Below are 22,664 nucleotides of genomic sequence, written 5' to 3'. Positions count from 1 at the left end.
TCCAAGTACAGCAGTCAAAGGGAGACTTTTCTCCCACACTCTATCATTACCCCTTCAGCCCCTCTGACACTTTGACATATCATCATTTCCATGATCTCAAGCATGTATACATTGATTTTTCAATCATTCTCTATTAAACCCAACAAAAGAAATTTAATGATCCAATTGAATCAATCCAGGGGAAATAACTGCTAGTTTCGGTGCTATCAAAAGATTCGTGCTATTCCCAAAGTTTTCTCTTTTGTTGTTTTCTCAGCTGCAATAAACAAAATGCACCTTGTTCCCTCCAAAATGAAAAGCTGTATTTGGGAGAGGGGATATGGAATGATATGCTAATGATTTCTCATACATCACCTGACTATTGTTAAGAGTCTACCTCTAAACCTGCTGCCTGTGGGCATCATCTGGAAAGACAAGAGCTAACATGATGTTTGAAGGGTCTGTACTTTATAAAGGGGTCAGCAAAGTCATCACTTCAACCCTGCAGGGATGAAAACCTGATAATTTTGTTCCCATATCGGAAGATGAGCAGTTCTGTTGGTTCTCACCGAAGATTTCCTCTTTCATCAGCAGAAACCTTCCTGGCTTAGTCATGTGTGCTGGAACTGAGAGTTCTGGCATTTGTGAAAACTTGATGAGCAGATGTCAAGTGTTGGCAGAGCATTTACGAGGAATACTGAGTGGCTGATGGCAAATGTATGCTATTACCTCTATAGGGGGTGAAATAAGAAGTCATTTCTCTTCCTGCCCACTTGGGAAAAAACCAACTGTGCATAACTTACCTGCTCCTTATTAAGGAGTGATACATCTAAGTAGAAACAAAGCTCTTGATCTTTGTTTGTGTCCAGTTAGGTGGGGTGTAAAGCCACAGCTACCCTGAATTAGCTTGTGGGTATTTTAATATTGACTTTTTTGACCCCAGACATTCAGAGAAGTTCAAATTTGTCTTGCACGAGCTCTGGACGAAACGATGGGCCCAACATAAGTGGATGAAAGAAGGAAGGAAGAGGAATTTCAGAACTCAAAAGAGAAGGTGAAATTTGGGGGCTTTGAAACTAAGGAAAAAATATTTGGGCCTAAAAGCTTATTAAAAAAGAATCTGCATTTGAAAAAGTGATAGGAGAGGACTGAGCCTATCAAGCTCCCCCTTTTTCCTCAGGTATTTTCTGAACTCTGAGTCAAACACTTGTGAAGGTGTTTGGTCTCATTCACAGATGCCTACGGAGACTGTCAAGCAAATAAAAAGTCCATCTTAACGTTAATGTTTCAAATAAGATGATATAATTATTTGCTAGTTTACAAGACCTTTGCTTTCCTAATCTTATTTTGCATATTTTTGCAATAGGTTGAGTAATTTCGGAAGCTAGCTGGATACATGAGAGCAGATGCAGCCTTTTATTATATCAATCAATTTATTATATCAATCATGGCTCTCAATATATTCAGAATTTCTCGATGTTTCATACAAATCAGTCTGAAATAATCAGCAACCTGCCGTGCAATGATTGCAATTAGAGTTGTGTGAATCTTGTCCATTTTGGTTACGGAGCTTTCATGAGAACACTTTCTCTTAGAAGGACTTTTCTTTTTAACTGGTTCACTGTTTGAGCCTGTGGGCTAATGCAAAAATAAAACTGCCCAATGACCTTTCCTAACATAATTTAAAGCTAAACTAATTTACTGGACAAATCCATCAGCGCTCGGTGGAACCTCTGTGAAGCACAGCTAAAAAATATTCACCACATTTGTTCTTTTCCTCTCAGTTTTTCCAGCAGCTTCCCCTACATTCACCAGCTAATTTTCATATCATCCTAATGATCCAGGAATTGAGCTGGGTGGAATTTTAGTTTGCTTGACCACACCTGAAAGCATTTTTAAGTCCTGTATTGTTATTTCTCTGCTGTTGCTTTGTGCTTGTCCAGAATCCACCAACAACCTCCTCAGCACGTAAACCACCATCTTTACAGGTGCCTGCAAAACAGTTTTTGAAGACTGCTGAAGGCATAAGGCTACGAAACCTGGTCCCTTCCCTCTCCTCCAGCTTTAAGAAATGTCAGAATTAAGCATAATGGCACTTCTGAGATGCTCCTGCCGGAGCTGACAGATGCCAAGGCCCGTGCACGATAATGTGTTTATATCAGAGGGAAAACCAAAGCCGTGTCATACAGAGATTAGGCAGCTCCACAGCTGGACGAGCCCTGCCTGTCTGAGAGCAGAACAATAGACACCTCCGAGCTGCCACGACATTAAGTTGACAGTCTTTATCTGCCTATTGTTACTGAAAACATGGGAAAAGTGTTTCTGTGGCAATTCCAAAAGGTACCGGATGTGCTGGAATTCCCAGCCTGCCGTCTGTTTGTGAGGCAGCCCTGGAGCAAACTATAGTTCTGAACTACTTAGTTATACACCAGTGACTGGGGAATTGCATACACGTCTCCCAGCCCACTGTGTTCCCTCAAGCATGTCCTTTAGACTATTATGTAGCATTTGGACAATGAATCTTTCCCACCCCTAAAATAAAGGGAAATTCTGAATAGACAATGTTTCAATCTAATATTGTTCCATTCTCCACTGAGGAAAGAATAATGTGTATTTTATTTTTTTTTTTTTTTTCTGAGTACAGCCACAATGGGGTCATTCAACACGTTAAGGAATGACAGACTGTGAAGATTTTCCAACCTCAAAGAAAATACAAGTATCTTCTTTTCCTTGGATAAAAATAAACTGTTACTTCTCAAGGTCTGTAATCTCTGAAAAAAACAATTTTCTGTCCAGTGGGAATGAAAGTTTAATGCTGCAGACAGTATAGGTGTATTATTCTAAATCATAATACGTTCCAGAATTCTGCAGTTCTTTGTAGCATGGTGCTATTTTAATGAGGAAGGATAGAAGAAAAAAGGTTTTTATGAACTCCTGCTTCCTGCACTAAGAAAATACGGTTTATTATTCACACCATTCAGGTTTTAAAATCTTGGATATTGATGTTACTTACTGGAATTTGGACACATGTGTATGCACCTGTATGCATTTGCATACATAGAACACCTCTGATATTAATTTTACAGCACATCAGTAATTCAAAGTGAGGTGGTTTGGGACTGTAATGAACTGAAAAATAAATAAATAAAGGAAGACTTCAAATGGAATTTGCAATAACAAAATACATTCTAAAAATGCTTGATCACCACATAGCGAAAGAAAAAAAAAAATACAGGGAAAAACTTCACAATCTCTTGTTATTAATTTGTTTCCTTTAAAATGCCAGCTGTACTTTGTCTCTTTTGCTTTGCATAACAATAAAATGTGTGAGCAATCACGCTACCGGGAGTGCAATTAAGCTTCAGCACAAAAGGGGCTGGAGTCTCCAAACACAATGGAGGTGCTGAAGGAGTGCTGTAAATTCCGGATGAAAGGATAATCGAGTGGACCCGGTAACACTCTAAGGCGTAAGCACCCAAATTTTCTAGTGGCCTGTCTTTAGAAATACCGTGCAGAGCACTTTTAAGGGAAGAAAACGCCTGCTTGAAATGTCTCGAGGTCGTGGTGGCAGAGATGTGTTTCATTTTCCCCAGTCTCCTTACCCATGCATATCCCAGGATATCTAAATTTAGGAAAAATGTGGCAGCAGTTCAGAGAACTGAGCCTTGTACTGAATAAAATTTAAGGAACAGACAAAAAAGTAGCCATCCTGTAGTATTTTCCAAATGATCAATCAATTAATAGAACAAATTAAACCTAGCTGGAACAATTCTCACCAAATTAGGAACTACTCCTCCCTATTTAGGAGTGGAAATTGCAAGGGAAAAGAAAAATCATTATTGGAAGCAGATGTCCAGGTGATGGTTAAGGCTTAAGCTTGTATCCTATAACACAGAACTTTGCTTTAAAAACCTTGAGAATGATAATTAATTATACTGAAAGATTTATAGGTTGTTTTTTTTTATTATAGAAACAGTATCATTACCAGGGATTGCCAGTCACCAGTGGTTTTGGGCCCCATGAGAGAGTCTCATCTTTGCACCATCTCTCTTTAACCAGTGAATTTAAACATAATTTTTCCATATTATAAGAGAAGTTTTTCTGCAGTGTCATTCTGGATGGCCAAGTTTAATACATGAGGAGTCTCCCACAATGGAGCAGTAAAGAATATCCATCCATGAGTTTGTCATCTGACTACATGGGAACAAGGCATTTTCTCCTTCTGCTGAGAATTAATACTTCCTACTCATTTGCTGTTGTCAGAGGTCCACGTGTGATGTTGTTCAAAACACAGCAGGCACCGTTCAGCCAAGAATCTGGAATATGGTTCTGTGAGGGGAATAAGTTATATATTGCACTCTCAGGAAAGCATTTAAGCTTAGATTTTAAGCACATGGTTTTACTTGGTCCCATTTATTTGGCATTAATCACATAGTTACTGCTCTGCTGAATGAGGATGGTATTGCACACATGCTTAAAGTTAAGCATTTGATTAAGTGTTTTGTCACAGCACTTTGCACTGTGCCCTGTAGCACATCTAAAAGACATTTTAGCAGATTCAGAAAGCTCTGGAGAGAGCTCAGTGCTGCAGTGGAGCTGTCATTTTCCACTGAGCAGGATTTTGCTAATTTAACCCACTGTCACCGAAAGCAATCCTGGGCCTCAGTGTGAGACAGACACAACAAGGCTGCTCTGCATCATCACCCTCCTCATCCTCATCACCACCAGTTCAGTATGTGAGTAACTGAGGCAGGGCACAAAGCTGTTCTAGTTCAGAAATGATTCATTCTGTTGCAGGTAAACTTTTTGTTCTTGTTGCATCCCAGCAGCGCTGCCAGCAGCTCCCGTGAGGGAACTGCAAAAATGGTCACGAGGAACGGAATCTGTTTCCATCTCAGCCCAAAGGTATGGAACTGGAAACCTGGGAAAATGCAGTTGTCAGAGGTACTGGTAGACACCACTGCTTTTTGAAATGTGTTATTTTAAATGACTTGGAATTTTGTTGTTGCTATTTGTTATCAAAAGAACACGTGAAGATTCAGTTCTTTAAAATTCACACTAAGGATGCATCTTATCAATCATGGTAGCTTTGACCTCAGTATGCTTCTGTCAAACATTGCCTTCCTTCTTCCCTAATGAATTTCTTTTCTTCATTTACTTTATTTTTTGAGTGCTTCAGTTGTGTATTCACTATGGTTGCAATACAACATTTGGAGACTGATTTTTTTTTTTTCCCAGAGGAGGGAGGACCCCTTTCTGCCATTTCCATTTGATTGTCTTATTATTGCTCCCTAACAATCTGTAGCACACATTCACTGGGATCAAATTTGCTTTTCCACATATTGAAAGATCATTTCCCAGACTGACAGGAAAGCCATATGCCTCGTTACCTTTTCTCACTCTTTCTTTCTGCTATCCCCAGAAGATCACTGATGTATTTCACCCTTACCAAAATCCAGTCTATCCTGGAATAAACCTGCTAAAGCCTCCTTGCTTTTGTTCCAAATGTCTCTCCCCAGACCACTTGCCACTAATCTAGAAAGTCCTTTTTTACAGCTCTGTAATCATGTTCCCTACTCAGTGGAAGGAGTAGGGAACAGTTTAATTTTTTAAATTTTCTTTTAGAAGAGGAGAGAAAAATATTTCTTACAATAGCTCAAATTTCACCAAAACGTTAAAAAAAAAAATTACATATTTATGTGTCTCCCAGTTTTCAGCCACAGAGATCAGGATTTGCTTCGCTGCAGTCCCTGAAGCAAATGAGCAGAGCAGTGCCACGGGCACAGATTGAGAGCAAGGCTGCAGAACCTGAGAGGAGAATGGGCTTTGGGTTTGTGTTTCCAGCAGCTTTTCTGTTTTGGAAGGGTTTTGTTGTTGGTTTTTTTTTTGTTTGTTTCTTGAGCATTTGCTTCTCTCCAACTTTCACTTCAGAGTTCACTGAACTCCTGTTGCAAAGGTATCTCAGGAAAAAGAGAAAGCAGCGGGTCCCCTGGGCTGCCAGGCTTCATCTGTGCTGTGAATCAGCCTGCCTGTGCTGATGTCAGGATGTCTTCCAGGCTCAACCTGATGTTGAAAGAGTTTTGTTTCTCCACAGTTAGCAAAACACCTTGCTATGGAGATAAAGAGAGGGGCAGAAACAGAACACTGAGTAACAGTTCTGGGTTAAAAATATTTTTTCCCCTATATGTCACCCAAATATGTAGCAAAAAAAAAACCCCAAACAACAAAACAAACAGACAAACAAACACATCCATAAATAGGAGAGGGGCACCCATTGCCCTTTGTGCCTTCAGTGTGAAATTATACCCACCAGAATGTCATGTATGTCCCCTTCATGGCCAGCTTAAAAACAGCATCTGCTTATCAATTGTCCTTTGTTTTTCCTGCAATATTCCAGCTGGGCTGGCTGAAGCACAAGCAGGTGAAAATGACTTTTCCAAGGTCATCCTGCATGAACTCAGCTCATACCAAACATTTAGGCTTGCTTATTCCCAGTCCTTCCCGTAAGCCAATGCATCATGTATGCCTGTGGTTAAATCTTTGAAATTATGTATTATCTTCTGATGATATATTCTTAAAGAAATCCAGTTGTTGTGAACCGAAATTATATTTACTGTAAAGGCAATGATCTTGTGACTTTATTTGATATTCAGGTGGGTGTTCACATTTCCATAGGAATTTCATTGTAATTCAGGATCACTTAAATACTAATTAAGTTGTCTCTTCAAGGTTATTTTATTATAATGCTCATAGAGTTCATGGAGGGGGGGGTGTTTTTTGTTGTTTTTGTTTTTTTTTTTTTCCTTCAAAGTAAAATTTAAGCTGATCTGTCAATCACAAATTAAAGTCCTAAACCTCAGACTCTGAGGAGCATAAAACAAAAATGGTGCAAGCAGCTTTAACTGCTTCAGGGATGGAAAGAGTTAGTACATCTGCTTACAGCTTTAATTAGCTGATTTATGTTTGCTATAGGAGGATGTAACTCACAGTGCCATGAAGATCCTTCTAAGCAGTGTCCAGGCATTTTGGAAAGTATTCCATGCCAGAAATTTCTTATTCTAACCAACCTACACCCCATCTATGTGTAATGCTTGTAATAGGAGCATGCTTCTAACATTGCACCTCATTTTATTCTTTAGAGGTTGGTGGACTAAATGAACTGGAAAATTTGCATTATTTTTTTAACCAATTTTTTTTTTTTTTTTTTTTTTTATCTCATAAGCAAAGCGTGGGAGAGAGATCCGAGCAGGGAAAACCACAACTTTGCAAGCAACTCCCTTCCATTTCATTCTCCACAGAATGGTTTGGTTTGTGATCAGATCTTTCGGGGCTCCTTGGTTCCTCCTGTGGTCTCCTCTGTTCAGCCTTCAGGTTGTCCCTCTGATATCAATCTGTGCAAGTCCAGTGGTCAATTTGCCTATTGATTGTGCTTGCCTCTTTTTGAGAAAAGTTCTTCATCTCCTCTTCCATCGTTTCCAAACCTCTACTGATGATTTTACACTGATCAAACCTTTTGCCCTGCAGACAAATGGCTCTCTGTGATTATTAGGACTCCATTTACCCTTCCAAGGGTAAAAATTTGCTGGGTAAGAGATCAAACCCACCTTTATGAATATATTTTCAAATTCAGTGCTTCTGAATGCTGTTTAATTAACTTATAAAACCAATAGAATACCTGGGTAATGGCAACACAGACTCTATACAATCACTAGAAAAAAGGTCTTTCAAGCATAGCTGGCCTCCAAAAGCAGCATACTGAAAATTAACAGCAGCTTTTGTCTGTCAAATATTTTCTTGTGCCTTCTGCAGTCAATATCTCTCTTCTCTGAGTTGAAAACAAACAAAAAAATGAACAAATTGAATTAGTTTGAAGGTTTCTTTTTTTACCTCATGAGACAAGACTTTTCTCCTGGAAGACTGTCGGGCTAACAGTAGAACACGATATAAGAAAATATGTTTTTTTTTTTTTTTTTCAAAGTAAGGGTGGTCAAGTACTGCAATAGGTTGCCCTGAGAGGTTGTGGAATCTCTGTCCTTGGAGATATTCAAAACTCGGCTGTATATGACCTTGAGCAACCTGGTCTAACTTTGAAGCTCGCTCTAACTTCAAAGCTGGCTCTGCTTTGAGAGGGAGGTTGGACCAGATGATCTCCAGAGGTCCCTTACAACTTAAATTATTCTGTTTCTGTGTCAAATGCAGCATTACCTTGTGCAGTCCGAGAAGAGCTTTGTATAACATGAAAGCACCAAGTACGTGCTATGTCCACAGCTTCTTAATAGCAAAGAACACAGCTTTATAGTGAATCCCTTAGCAGATCCTTTATTCCAGGGTTTAAATTTCTCTTTGCCTTATTTTCGTCTGTAAAATGGGAATATTATTGTACTTCTGTGAGTGTTTAAATTAAACAGCAAACGAGTGCAGAGAAGTGATTGGGTTTTCTTCTAAAAAAAAAAAAAAAAAAAAAAGCTGATGTTAAATTTTGTTCTTAAATTCTGTTTTATTATGGCTACCATTCTATGCACTGGGGTTTTTCAAAACGAGGATAATTTGTATTACCTATTTTGAACTTTCAAATGGAATGGAGACATCACAGATGTATTTACAAGCATGGAAGTCTTTACACTCGATTGTTTTGTCTCTGACTTTATGTACCAAGGAGTGGTTGGAACCATTTTGAACTTTATCCAGCTGCTATAAAAATATCATCCTCAGATCATAGCTTTTCCTGAAAATATAGTTTCATACTCCAGAGAACTCTATGTAACTGAAGACTTCTAAGTAGACTTATGAGATTACTAGCAAACAATTTCATAATTAGAAGCAACAATTGGCACTGCTTGATGTCTGTTCCTTCACTAATTTATTTTCATTTAATTTTGTTTCAAACAAATACCTGTAGTATAATAGTTATGGTTTATTTCCTTTTCATTAAAGGAAGTTATATTTTGGAAAGATTGGCTAAATTATTATTTCAAGTGGTCAACAAGTATTCAGTCCCTGACTCTTCAAATTACCAGTGTGATTTGGCATTAACTCTCTCTGCTCCCAAATTAAAAAGCTAACAGTACACAGTAACAGTAGGCAGCATAAAATGCCTCTGCCAAACTCGGTCAATAATTGCATAGCATTTCCAGCTATAATTAAAATCTTTCACAGTCTATGTTCATATAACATTCTTTGAGGTTAATTGGGTTTAGATCGCTGCAAAATCATTTTCATTTGATATATTTCACTTGTTACAAATTGCACATTAGTTCATTGAAAATGTACGGCGTGTCTCTTAATTTGAAAGTATTTAGAGTTGTAAGCTGCAGCACCAAACCAGCTAATGCCTAATTTCTAATAACATTCAAAAAAAAAAAAAAAAAAAAAATAATTTCCATTTTGATGGTGATAACACTAATGAACACTAACATATGACTGTGAAGGACAGACTCTTCCTCCTCTAGCAGTGATGAAGCTGGGGGACTTGCATGCTCTTGAACAAGTCAGAAGTCCTAATTTTAGGAGAGGCAAACACCATCAGCTGAGTGGCTTTCAGGACAGATTTTCTCGAGCGCCTATTTTAACACACTTCCTGTCGTGGAGACAGGATCCAGTGGATGGATATGAAAAAACAAGGGCACTTAGGGAAGAGCCTGCATTTTGCTGCCCTTAAAACCCCGGGCTGACCTGTGTGCTGGAGTTCAGGCCCTTCCAGCAGCGAAGGTCGGGATCCCAAGGACAGTAAATTATGGGATTCTGTTCCACACACAGCCCAGATTCACTCTGTGGGCAATGTGACTGCTGCAACGATTTGGAAATCATAATATTGAAACTCCTGAAAATGTGTTCACACTAAATTTGAGTCACAGAGGGAGCGAGCCAGGCTGTCTGCAGTGCCTCATGTGCAAACCGGTCTCCATATGCTCCCTCCTGAGTCATCCTGAGACTCCAGAGGGAGGCTCTGGGTCCCCCAGCCCCGTCTGCAGAGTGGGGCCACATCTTCCCACATCTGGCTGTAGATGAATTGCAGTAGAATTTCAGGAATGTCAGATCTCATTCTTCTCAACCTTCCCCAAGAGTATCGGGGAATAGATCTGCAAGTGGGACGTGTGGCACACAAAACTAAGTTGCTTGTCAGATTTTTGTGATTTCTTAAAAATAAATTAACTCTTCGAAAAGCATTTTTAACTACACGAGAGTAGGAACAAAAATGGCACAAAACCACCATGTGTTCATTCTTTATCCTATACTACTTCTCTATAATTTCAGTATATCTTGTCATCTTCTGTTTCTGTGAGCTCCCAGAAACCCATTTTCTTAGACTTGACTGGACACTTTGGAGTCCAGCTCTGTGAATATTTGTAGCAAATTAGTGTGTTGTTTAAAATCCTGCCAGAGAAACAATTTAGTTAACGAGGAGTGTATAAAGGGATTTGTTTTCCTTCTCCTGGTGGCGTGGTCCACCTACATGGTTTACACTTCCTAAGGCAGCTGCCAAAACCCAGGCAGTCTCTGCACAGATATTAAGTGCAACTTGTTTTATTTAGGTCCATAAACCAGGCTGGAAACAAAATGGTCACTTAGCATGCAGAGTAATCCTTTCTTTCAGGCTTCATCCCAGTGTCAATAACCAAGTTCCCAGAACCAGTTTGCTTTCAAAACATATTCTGACTAAAGTATTACAAAAAAATTTCCTGCTATCTTGTACTGCTCTCTCTCTATAATATCTGCTTCCACACAGAACCTGGGCTGAGAAAAATGTACTCTCTAGGTCCACCAGAAAGTAATCATTTTTACTTTATGCTGCAAAAAAAAAAAAACAGCTTTGAAAATTATACTTAAAAACACTGGGGTTTTTTTTACATATAATAATCAATTTTTTTTGCCTTGAAGGCTAATTAATGATAAGATTTATGATTGTTCAAATAAGGAACAGAAAGCTAGTGCCATATATCAAATTAAAAGGGTTGTCATTGATGAGAGAATATCTAGTAGAACTACTAAAAAGAGGACATTTTTTTCATTTATTTAGTTTGTTAGAGGTCTCCACTTGACACAAGATAGAAGTATATCACATCAACCATCTTTAAATATTTCTGTGGAAATAGATGTGTAATTTAATGTCATGGAGTTTTCAGGGGAAAATATTAACACCAAATTAATTCCAGAAAAATGTAAATCTCTTCAGTGCTGTATCAATACATGGAGAAAATAGATATTCTACTATTAAGCTCTGAGAAGAACTGAACATATTTCTATAACAAAAATATTCTGCCATAGCCCCTGCTTTTCACCTGAAATAGGTGAGCTACCTTCTCAGAATAATTCACTGGTGTAAAAGAGAGAAATTATTTTTATGTTTTGAAAGATTCTTTACAATTAATTATTAGTGTTTGGTTTGGTTACTTTTTTGCTTATTGCAGTTACGTAAACAAAATTGCAGATAGGTGGAATTTATACATCCAGTACTGTACAGCTACAACCACAGTGTAAAAAAAAGGACCAAAGGTGTTATCAATACAAGATGTAGAACCCTCTCTTAGCCAGAGTCCCTCGGTGAGCTCCTGCCTGCAGAACAGGAGTTATCTACCAGAGCACACACATTCCCTTCCCTGCCTCTGGCTCCCGCAACCCGGCATGGGCAAAACGAGCAGAGCAAGGGAAGGGAAGCACTTGAAAGGGGTAAAGGGGGGTAGTGACAACAAAAAAAAAAATGTTTTCTGCCAATCCTGCAGCACCTGTGGGGTTTTAGAAGAGGAATTTCGAGGGGTCGTTGCGCGGGACGGAGCGATGTGGCCTTGCAGGTTGCAACCGGGAGATTGTTGGTGCCAGCTCTGGGGACACAGGGTCAGTGCCACACCCTCACAGGGCCTGTATTCCGGTGTCCCTGGATCCCTGGATCCCTGCCTCAGGCAGCCCAGAAGATGGAGCAGTCACCAAGGCCCATCAGGTAGTTTGTTGTTTGCTGATGCACTCGCTGTACCCCAGAGCAAGACCTGCCTGGTGAGCGCTCTTGGCACTCCGTGCAGTCCTCCTCGCCTCCTACCCAGGGTAGGTGGACCCAGCAGTGTGTGCAGCAGAGGAGATTTTTCTATTTTCTTTTCCCTTTTTTTCATCCAAATTGCTCTTGTGCACTGGGACAAAAACCAACCCCAAACAGCAGGTTGTTTTGCTGCTCTGGGCAGTGGTATTGTGCCATCCCAAGCAGCGTTGGCAGCTGGTGATGAGGGACCACAGGCACTCAGATCCATGATGTACAGGGCTTCTTTAGAAAAAACAGCCCTCCTAAAGCAGAGGGGCTGAATGGGGTGCTGGAGATGAGGCTGAGGGTTTTATAAATATTCAGAGGCACTGGAAGTGCACGAGAGCACAGGGGATTGCTGTGTGTGCAGAGGATGTCGGCACCCTCAGGCTGCAGTTAGTGCTGAGCTGTGCTTCTGCATCAGCCAGCCCCTCTGATGCCCTGTGACAAGGTTGGTCTCGGGAAGGGGTGATGGATTTGTCCCTGGCCTAGTTATGATATTAATTTACTCATTGTTTCACATCAAATTCTTGTTATCTCTTTTGTTGTGGGAGCTGGTGTGTGTGTGTGTGGTCTGATTGACCCGTCACTAGATTACCTTACTTAGCAAACTGTTGACTGGTTACTGCTGCTGGTGTTAAAGAGAATATTTATTTTAAGAAGTATAAATCTCTATATTTTTTAAAGTAATGATGTGGGCAACTCTACACAGGTCAAATTGTGACAACTCCTTCAGCTTTATTTGCCCATTTGGCCTTGTACAACGTGGTTTTCACGTGAAACACAAATTGTACGAAAGAACTTTTTTCCATTAATTCAGCTTGTCTGTGGACCAGGTTCAAGTCTTATTTTAAATACTCAGCATTCCATGTGTCTGATGTGAGACATGAGCAAGTTTGTAAATACTTATTTTCTTGAAGTGATATTCCTGTGTAGTAACTGTGAAGCTGTTTGGTTCAGTGAAGTTACTTCACATAAAGGCAGCCTGCCTGCAACAGCTGGATCAGAGGAATAGCAGAGCGTGTCTGAAGGAGGGGGTGGAAAAAAAACATACCCAACTACAAAAATATCTACAGGTTGTGTGCACTGATTTCATTCCATCACTAAAATCACCCAGGCTAAAAAAAACCACCGAACTGCATTCAGAAAGAGGTTAGTACCAATTATAAACTCCCAGCTCATTATATACTTCTCAAACTAGCACAGATACAACATGATTTAAGGTCAGAAACTGTGGCTAAAGGAATTAGGTGTCTCGGCATGGAACTCGGTTTATTTAATCAATGTTGTTTCCACTAGAAAAGTGGATTAGTTTTTCTTTAAGACAGAGTTAAAAGTTTTGCAGCTAATTTATTTTAATAAGCATTCAGTCACTGACTGCTGCAGAAAAAGGCTAAACTGTAATGAAGAGCCAGGAAAGAAAGCATGACTTAATTATTTTTCTGGGGTGGATAATGAATAAATTAGCTACGCTGTAGGCTTGCTGTTTGTATGGAATTTATTACTTTTGCTTTAAGAACCATATCATGACAAAGTCAATTTTTCTCCTGACTGCAAACTGATTGATGGGGTAATGTCTGGTTGTGAAAGGCTTCCTCTTCATCATTGTGTTGCCAACGTTGGTATCACAAAGTGAGTTTGAAGTTTTCCCGAGTGCGTGTTCTCCTACGTAATTACAGATGACAATTATTTTAATTCCCCCCCCTTTTTTATTTATTTTTTTTTGTTTAACAAGCTTTTTAATCACGTAAAGTGCAGAATGAATAACTTAGATGAGGCCAAAGATGCACATAGCCTGAAAACTGCTTTCTTGGTCCTTAATTTGTTGCCACGGTGTCTTCCACTTGAAGAGCTAAATACTATATTTAGAATGACAGCAGATGTTTTCAAGGGAAGATGTGTATCAGCAAAAAGGCTTTGCCAAGGAACAACTAAAGAATGGCCTTGCAAGTGTTGGAAGGATGAAAATTTTAAGGAGAAATATTAATTTGACATGGCATAGGGAGCACAGGTTTGATTCAATTCCCACTAAAATCAGTGGGAGGATTCAATTTAAATGGGAACTGGATGTGGCCTGCTAGGGGTAAGAAAAATGGTGACTTTAAAATGAAAAAAAAAAAAATAGAATAAATGTCAGAAGGAATAATAGAAATGTGCTGTGTGATTTACTGCAGCGTGAATCCTCCCAGTAAAATGAAGCAAGACACACAGTAAAGTTAATGAAAATGAGGTTAAAAGAAGCATTAGAAAAAGACTTGTAGAAAACTTCCCTTTGATAAGCAAACTTCCCTTTGATAAGCAAACTGACTCTCTTTGAGCCCTGTCCTCTTGGGGCCTTTTTTTTTTTTCCTTTTCTGTTGACACATACATATGAGATACAGTCCTCAGATATGTTTTATTCACTGCTCCTCCTCAATCCAAGATACTAAAAATCCACATTGGAGCTTTATTATCTCCCCTGTAAGGAACTTTCCACTGCATAATTTCAGATTCACCCTGAGAAAAAACCATTCCTTTTAATTCCTTTGGTTTGATGGCCACGTTAGCAATGCATGGTGCTTTAATTAAAGGAGGGAAAACATTGCATAAAACAGACATTACTTGTTTTGAATAACCTTATCAGAGTGGCTTTTTGAGGGAGACATTCACCTTGAACCTGCAAGGCAAAAAATGGGGAAAAGAGATCAGAGCAGCAGATTTGACTCTGAAAGACACGTTACCAAGCTGCTCCTTATTCTGCAGTCAAAGGTCCTTCGTGGTTAAGGGTCAGGAAAAAAGAGAAAAAGCATAAGGAAAGAGGCTGAAACAGGCAGATAATCCTGCCTTTTTCCACAGTCCCCAGAGTGCTGTACAGTTCTGGGTGTTTATTCATCAGCTGCAGAGGACACTGAGTTCCTGTCTGCTTCTTTCTGCAGAAAGTAATCATCTTTTACTCCTTTATGAATACAAAGCTAAAATCATTATGACTTATTCCTTCAGATAGCACGCTGTCAGTGGGAAAAGCTCTGAGAAAGGTCAGTTTGACTCTCAAGCTGCAGCATTTGCAAGCAGTGTTCGTAGCTTGTGATATTTTCCCTATAAAAGGCTAAATGACACAGCTAAACATTTATGCAATTATTTCTGTGTGTTTGGGTATCTAAGTTAATGACCATGAAAGTCATTCTAATGAGTTTTCTATTGGTGTAAGTTACACACTTTACAAGTTCAGTAAGGAAAACCAAGACACAATAGGCTCTCCATGTTACAATCATGTTAGTTTTCTCTTCTTTTATTGAATTTGTTGCTACTCTCAAGGCCCCTCCAGTGCATGTATCATCTTTATTAAAATTAATGTAAAATGGCTCACAGAATCTGAATTAATGACAGTGATACATAGTTTTATTCTGTTCCAAGCAAAAAATTAGGTCTATTCATGGTTTTTCATGTTTACAGTACAGCAAACCAAGATTAAAACCCCCTTCCTGTGCTCCCCAAAGATGGCACTGCCTACTGCTGGTTTGAAGTAATGATAAAAAACTGCAGAATTCTGCCCCTAAACCACTAAAATTCAAGCAGTTGATTGCAGGCTTTGCATCTACAGTTAAGAAAATTCATTATCATATGACACATTTTGACTGGGAGGAAAAATCTCCTCCGAATACAGTATATAGGGGCTTATGTTCTAATTCTTCAGCAAGGCAAGATCCTATTATTATTATTTTTTTTTCCAATGTCTAGGGTGTAGCCAAGACAATTCTTCTTCATGCTCAGATGGGAACTAAGTTTGCCTAAAATTCTTTAGCTATTTGCTTCCTCGCTATGGGATTTGCTTACTGGGCTGCTGGAGGCACATAAATAAACGTACAGACACTTTTAGCTTTAACCTGAGTGTCCTATGGATGGTGGCAGGAAGGGGCAGACTGCAGGCAGGTGAATTGGTAAGTTGACACCTGGACCCTTCAGCAAAACCTGTTCCCCAGCCAACAGCCCATTCCACCTCCTTAAACAATCCCTCAGGTTTATTTAGATGTTCCCCCTATTTATAAATATCACATATTTACATTAATATTAAATTTATTTAAATAAGATATCATTTATATACTATATTATTGTGTATTTTTGATATATTCTAATAAATAGTATATTAAATAAATATTTAATATATAATATTTATAAATCCAGAAAGATTGGGGCAACTGATTGGAAAATGAAGCGATTGGACACGCATAGGTGGCCAGTCACGTTCAGCAACATAAACCTGCCAACAGTTTAAGAGTAACCTTTACAAGTGTAAATTAACCTCTGTAGGTAACTTAGCAAATATTTCTTCGAGTATATAATTTAGGAAATTTATTAAGGATGAAAAAAATTTCAACCGCTCTGCAAATAAATTGGAAACACAAAATCTACCCAAGCCCAAACCGTCCTTTGCTGCCCATTTTTGCCTTACTGTGCCCAGCACTGTCATCACCGGGGAGGCCTCGCAGGAGCTCAGGGTGAGTGGAGGTAAAGAAGGCAAATGGGCAGTGACAGCCGTGTAATCCAGTGTCTGATGGCTTTTCCACGTGTCACTGGTGAGACACAGAGCCCTCCTCCCCGGGAGGATCTGCAGCCTAACGCTGGACACGAGGGGAAACGGCGCCTGGAAGGGATCCTTTGCTGAGGCTACGCTTGCTGGAAAGGCTTTGACACCGCTCTTGCTCGTCATCAAAAATTCATCTGCGCCCGTAGATGTGAGTGCTGAACGGCTCAGAGTGAAACAAAACCCTCGAAATTTTCACTGTGAGCGGGAGTAAAATAGAAGTAATTTTGTCAACATTTTTTTTCGGGGAAATATTTGATCCAAACACTGGGTTATTTTTGCTGACACCCTGACTGCTGATCCCTACAAAACCATGGTTGAGAATTTTCAAGAGAAGATGCCACCACTTCTGTCTATGCTCTTTTAATTGAGCCTTGTTTAATTTTCCCTTTCTTTTTTTTTTTTTTTTTGACAAACTTTATTTTAAATTCAAATAATATTAGTCTACTCTTTTATTCAAAAAGCCATTCAGTATAGTCCTGTTGTTTAGGAACAAACTCTTTGTTTGCTGTTAACCTTTGACATCACCTACGAGACTCTCATGACTAACCAGCCTTTTGCTCTTACAATTGCTCTTCAGACTCTGCAATTCTGCATCTTCTCCAAAGGAAATAAAAGAGGTTTTTACACTGCCAGCAGTAGACAGGAGCAAATTTTGATTTTTTTTAAAGTGATATGCCGGACAGGATATAGTCAGTTCTTCAAAGCATCAGACCATGACTGCTAAGTTTGCATCCTTTGTAACTCCCTGGATCCCACCTAGTGGGAAACTGGAGGAATATTTCTAGGCATTAATATGTGTAGCTCACTTTGTAATTTAGCATGATGCATAAGCCAGAGCAAAGGTCAACCCTAATGAGAAGAAAAAGAAAAGAAGTTGAGTATTATAGAGAATTTATTCTTCATTTGAGGAAGATTCTCCATTCTCTTTCCTTTTGTACCCATCAACAGGTACCATGGCTCAGAGAGTGAAGTAGTAAGAGCTGCAGAGAAAACCACCGTGGCTCTTCATAAGAAGCATAACAAACCAGTTACTAAGAAAGAAGGTGGATCTTAAAAAAAAATTCGACATTTTTCTAATTGTAGAAAGAAAAACAAGTCATGTTTGGCATCAATTTCTCTTTTTTGTCTTTTTCAATATTTTTATTTCCCCTGCCCTATAATATATGTGCTGATCAGGAGTTTTAAAATGCAGTACTAAATATGAAAACTGCATTTTTTTGCCACAAAAATATAAATTTGTGGACTGGCAATGTTTTGTGCAGACAAACATGGTTTTTTTCTTTGTGAGTCACTGCAGAACATAAGGACAAACCACTGATGAATGTTCAGCCTCCATCCACCTAAAGGGTTTTAACTGTAACATTGGCCACGTGTTTTCTGGGATGAACACTTGTCAACATGAGAACTAGTGATCCTAAAACACTTTCCAGCTGAATTTTACTTCCTCGGCATTAAGATTAGTCATTTTTCACAAACGTAAAATAAAATAAACCACAGTATGTTGCCTTATCCTATTTTCATTTAAAAGAAATATCCACAAACCAACCAACAACTGCTACTATAAAATGGGGGTTTTTTTCAGTATGACCTTTACCTCCTATCTTGGTGAGTAGATTAGGGAAGGTAAATTTTAGAGCCGTATTTGTGTGCATATTGTTTTTCTTTTCCTGGTAGTATAACACTCCTAACAGTAATGGGGTTTGTGATTACATTTTGAGACGCTTCATCTGTTATATTGGCTTCCATTTCTATTAAAAATATATTTTTTGGGTGGGGTTTATGGCTTAGCAATGAAACAGGCTTGTAACAGCTTTTTGTTTTTCTTTTTACAAAGCGCCTTAGCTTGAGAATTGTACTTTTATAAACCATATATTTAAAATAATAATTTTCAAACATCTTGTGTATAGCAAAAGCTGGCACCTTTCTAGGTACTAGACTTTTAGAAACAAATCTGAGCTCAAACAAAAGGTTCAATTCTGAAGGAAACAGGATTAATGAAACATGCAGATCTTACTTTTAGTGCTCTTCACATCTGACAGTGTGTCCAGTGCTGAGTGGTTAATATTTCACATCAGTGTCCACAGTGCCAAAAAATCCAGAGCACTTTCCTACTGGATGTAATTCCAGAAATGTTTGTCACATGAATCTAGCACAAAAGTCCCCACTGAGTAAAATAAATTCATTAGCATGAAAATTTTTTTGCTTGCACAGAAAGTGCTCAGAGCCCCAGATATCTCTCTAATAATAAAACCCCCCATCTTTCTGAAATATTTGATTTTCAGAAAGGTCAGGTTCTGAAGTTTGCACATTTCATAAATTAGTTGAATCCAAATAAAAATACGTAATTTTTGAGAAGCAAATGGGTCACCAGATTGTTATACTGTAGATATAGGCATCTGTCTATCTATCTGTTGAGATGTATGTAGACCAATAGGTGGAAATCTATAAAGAAAAATACATCTACACAAAAAGTTGGTAATTAATAATTGCTCTGTTATTTAAAAGTGATGTGAATATGCATTTTCAATTGAATATGCATTTTATTCTCTGTGTTGTTCAAGGAATGATGACTGAAATAGTTCGATTTAATTTACAATTAAACCAGAAACACATAAGATTAGAGATGTGATGACCAGTTGAGCAAAACTGACTTTCAGGTGTTTTTTTGCTGTGCCCAGCTTTTTCCTACCACCAGCATTATCCTGTTCTCCCCAGCAGTCAACCCATTATATTCCTCACTCCAAAAAGGTCCAAGTGCCTCCATAAAATCCAGCAGGGCACGGAGCAGACACAGGGAGCAGATGCCTGAACTGTTGTGTGCTGCCTTTTTCACAGTCGTGGCACAGAAGTGCCTTGGTGGATCTAGCTGCTCATGATTAATTTAGCTCTTACTCCGCTGCTTATTTAATAAAGATTTTATTACGAACAGAAGGAATCAGATTTCGAAATTAAGCTTCTTCCTACTGCAATCTGTGTGTTCACAGAAAAAAATCCTGGAGCCAGAACTGGACAAAGGAAAAAAAAGCAGTGTCCTTCCACTGAGCATATGTGCACTGTACAGCCCATTTTCCCTGTGTCTCTTTGGCCATTAGAACATTTCAATGAATTATACATAGAGCAGTGAAATCATTTTAGCATCTCCAGTGGAACCAGCCCTCCAGCAAAGAGCAGCGATGGAGCCTCTCTTGCTTCACAGCATTGCATACAAACAGTCAAGACAGGGATGCTTAGAAATGGGGAATGTGCAGTGTCCAGTTCCACGTGCATTCAGATTTTAAAAACAGAAGGTGCAAAGCGGGCTTGCAAATCAGCTCGTGTTCTGGATGAAAATAATCCAATAGCACAGATGAAATTCCAATCATTGGTGCCAAGTGAGGACACCTATAAATCCACGGGATTCAATCCATTCACATGGATCAAGAACAAAGGAAGTTAATCGTTGATATAACTTCAGCACAAAGTATGATGGTGCCAACTATTTACTTGCATGTTATATCACATAAATAAAGTAAATGAGATGGGAATTTCATCTCACTTATACATCTTTTAGTTGAAATACTGTAGCACTGAATGAGGTGCTCTTACAGATTGCATTTTGCTCACCACTGTCTCTTTTAGCCCTAGAGTAATTTATTTCCATGTGTAAAAACTATTAATGGGCAAGCCATTCTGAATGGCTTGATTTATAAAATCCCTCAACCTGACTTCACACAATTCACACCGTGTGGCCACAGGACTCCTGTGTCCTGCATCAGTCAGGGAGCAGCAGGTCACCACAGAAAACACAGTGCCAGGGTCACTGACCTGGCTCTTTAAAATCTTTTTATTGATTTTTTTAAAGGAGGAATAAAAGTAAAGAACCTAAGGGAGGAGATTTTTAAAAAATAGCAGCAGACCTCTATGCACATCCCAGTGTAACATGAATTGTTTTATCCAGAGGGGTTGTAATCACAGTCTTGTTTGCTCCTGCTGTATTTGGAGGAGGGAGTAATGAAGTACTATTTCATCTTCTGATCGCCCATCTCCCAAATAATCTTAGAGGAAGCCTTTCAGAGAGTATGCCTGCCATTAAAAAAGCAGAACTGAGAAATGGCTGTTTATCACAGCGTGTATGCTTCCACTTACTGCAGCATTTGTAGTATTTTTCGGTCTTGAAAAGGGAGCAATAAGCATTGCCATTTATTTACCTACTATCAATGATTTAATGTCCAGTTTTTAGTATCCTCTGTTGACTGTGCTCTGCAGCGTTTCATCACCACAGTCTTGGCTGGAGTTAACATGCAACACCAAAGTTCAAAATGTATTGCTGTGTTAGGGCCACATTAGATCATTGCACCAGAACTATCATTTGTCTTACATTGTAAGCAAGGGAGAAGAATAGAAAGGATTAAACAACTATTTTCTTCAAAGAACCTCCAATGTTTTCTGTAAAAGCGGGCAAAATTACCCATGCCTACAACGATCAAATGCTATACTTATTTGATCAAAATAATTATAGGAAAACATGACATTTAAAGTTGAAATTGTTTCAAGCACCACTTTCAAAAAGTATTATATTAAAGACAAATCAATACTTGTTCTACTGTCTTCAGGCAAGATCTTCAAAACCTGAGATAATTGAGTATTTGAAGAACCACAAATCACATATTGATCTGAAGAATTTAGATACAGCACTGAAGAGATTGTGTTCCCATAACAAACTGCCATGTGTTGACACAACCGCTGTCTATTTTTATTTTTCTCAGCAAGTTTAGGGCTCATCTACCAGCTACAGAATTGTGCAGCCAGTGGCATTGATAATCCTGTGAAAGTCAGAAAATTCATAAACTTATTTTCTGTATTTTGCTGTCAATATACACACAGTAAAAATGAAGACTGGCTAATGTGTTACTCACTCAATTAAGGCATAACAGAGAAAGACGTGGCAGAAATGTGCTGCAGCTTCCCTTAGAACTGTCTAAAGGTGACAGGAAGAGAACAGAAAAAAGAAGAGAATTGCATTGCAATGAACAACCTCACTTTTGGCCTTCTGTTGCAGAGAACTCTTCTCAATATCTGATTACAATTCTATACATGAGTGGCTAAAATCCTGTTACTTCGACTTCACTCATTAATTTACTGCTGCTTTTCAGTCTTGTCATATCATATATGTTTCAAATTATTCATTAGGTTTAGTGAACACATATTGTGTGATTAAAGGTGGCTTATTAACAGATTATGTTATATTTTAGACAAATGATGCCTGCCATATAATAGATTAAAAAGAAAAAAAAAAGACAAAACAAAACAAAAACAAACCAAAACAAACACAAACCAACCCAAACCACATATTTTCTGTATAGAGGCAAGAAGGCAAACCAACAAAACACAAGGGATGTCAAGCAAAACCAGAATTTGTGATGAAAAACCCCAAATAAAGTCTGGTTGCTGTCCTGGTTCCAGAGTGTCCCAAAATCCCTTCACTGTTCCTGTGGCCCAGAGAAAAGTTCAAGTCTAGAATACAATCCTTGCAGTTTTCACTGTTGATGTGTGTTGCATACGATTCCGTCCTTGATTACAAAAGCAGCTTGAAAGGAAGTGATTCCAAGGTTAAAAATGGATGCAGTCTTGCAGGTATTAAAAAAAAAAAAAAGCCCAAATTTTTTTCAAGTACACTGCCATTATTCATAATAATTTATAAATTAAAAAAAAACCTATTTAAAGAAGAAAAGTATTAAAAAGGCAAACACTTTTTTTTGTTTGCTTGTTTAATGTCATTAAATGTTCATCCTGCTGAAAAGGATAATTTCTATCTGATTGTTATAAAATATTGCCCTTACATGAATAACTGGCTAACACAAACTCGAGGTTATTCACATTTGTAGTCAGCAGTTTTGAGAAACTGGCCCTGGGTGTATTCTTTTGCCTCGAATGTATTGTCCACTCTCATCAGGCTGATTTTCTTGAACAAAGACTGACTAATTCAAAGAGATCATGTGCGGGCCATGGAGACGTCATTAGAAGATGTGGTAAAATTCTGGAAGGTCGTCTCTTGGAAATACTCAGCTCATTAATTTTAAAGGCAAAGTCTGATACAATATCATAAACTTATACAGGAGAATGCAAATAAGTGTG

The sequence above is a fragment of the Empidonax traillii genome, unplaced genomic scaffold (genome assembly GCF_003031625.1).
Source record: "Empidonax traillii isolate 1590-97213 ecotype Southwest subspecies unplaced genomic scaffold, ASM303162v1 scaffold764:size1210623, whole genome shotgun sequence".
NCBI lineage: Eukaryota > Metazoa > Chordata > Aves > Passeriformes > Tyrannidae > Empidonax > Empidonax traillii.
The sequence above is the reverse complement of the archived record's forward strand: the minus strand, read 5'-3'. Positions refer to the sequence as shown.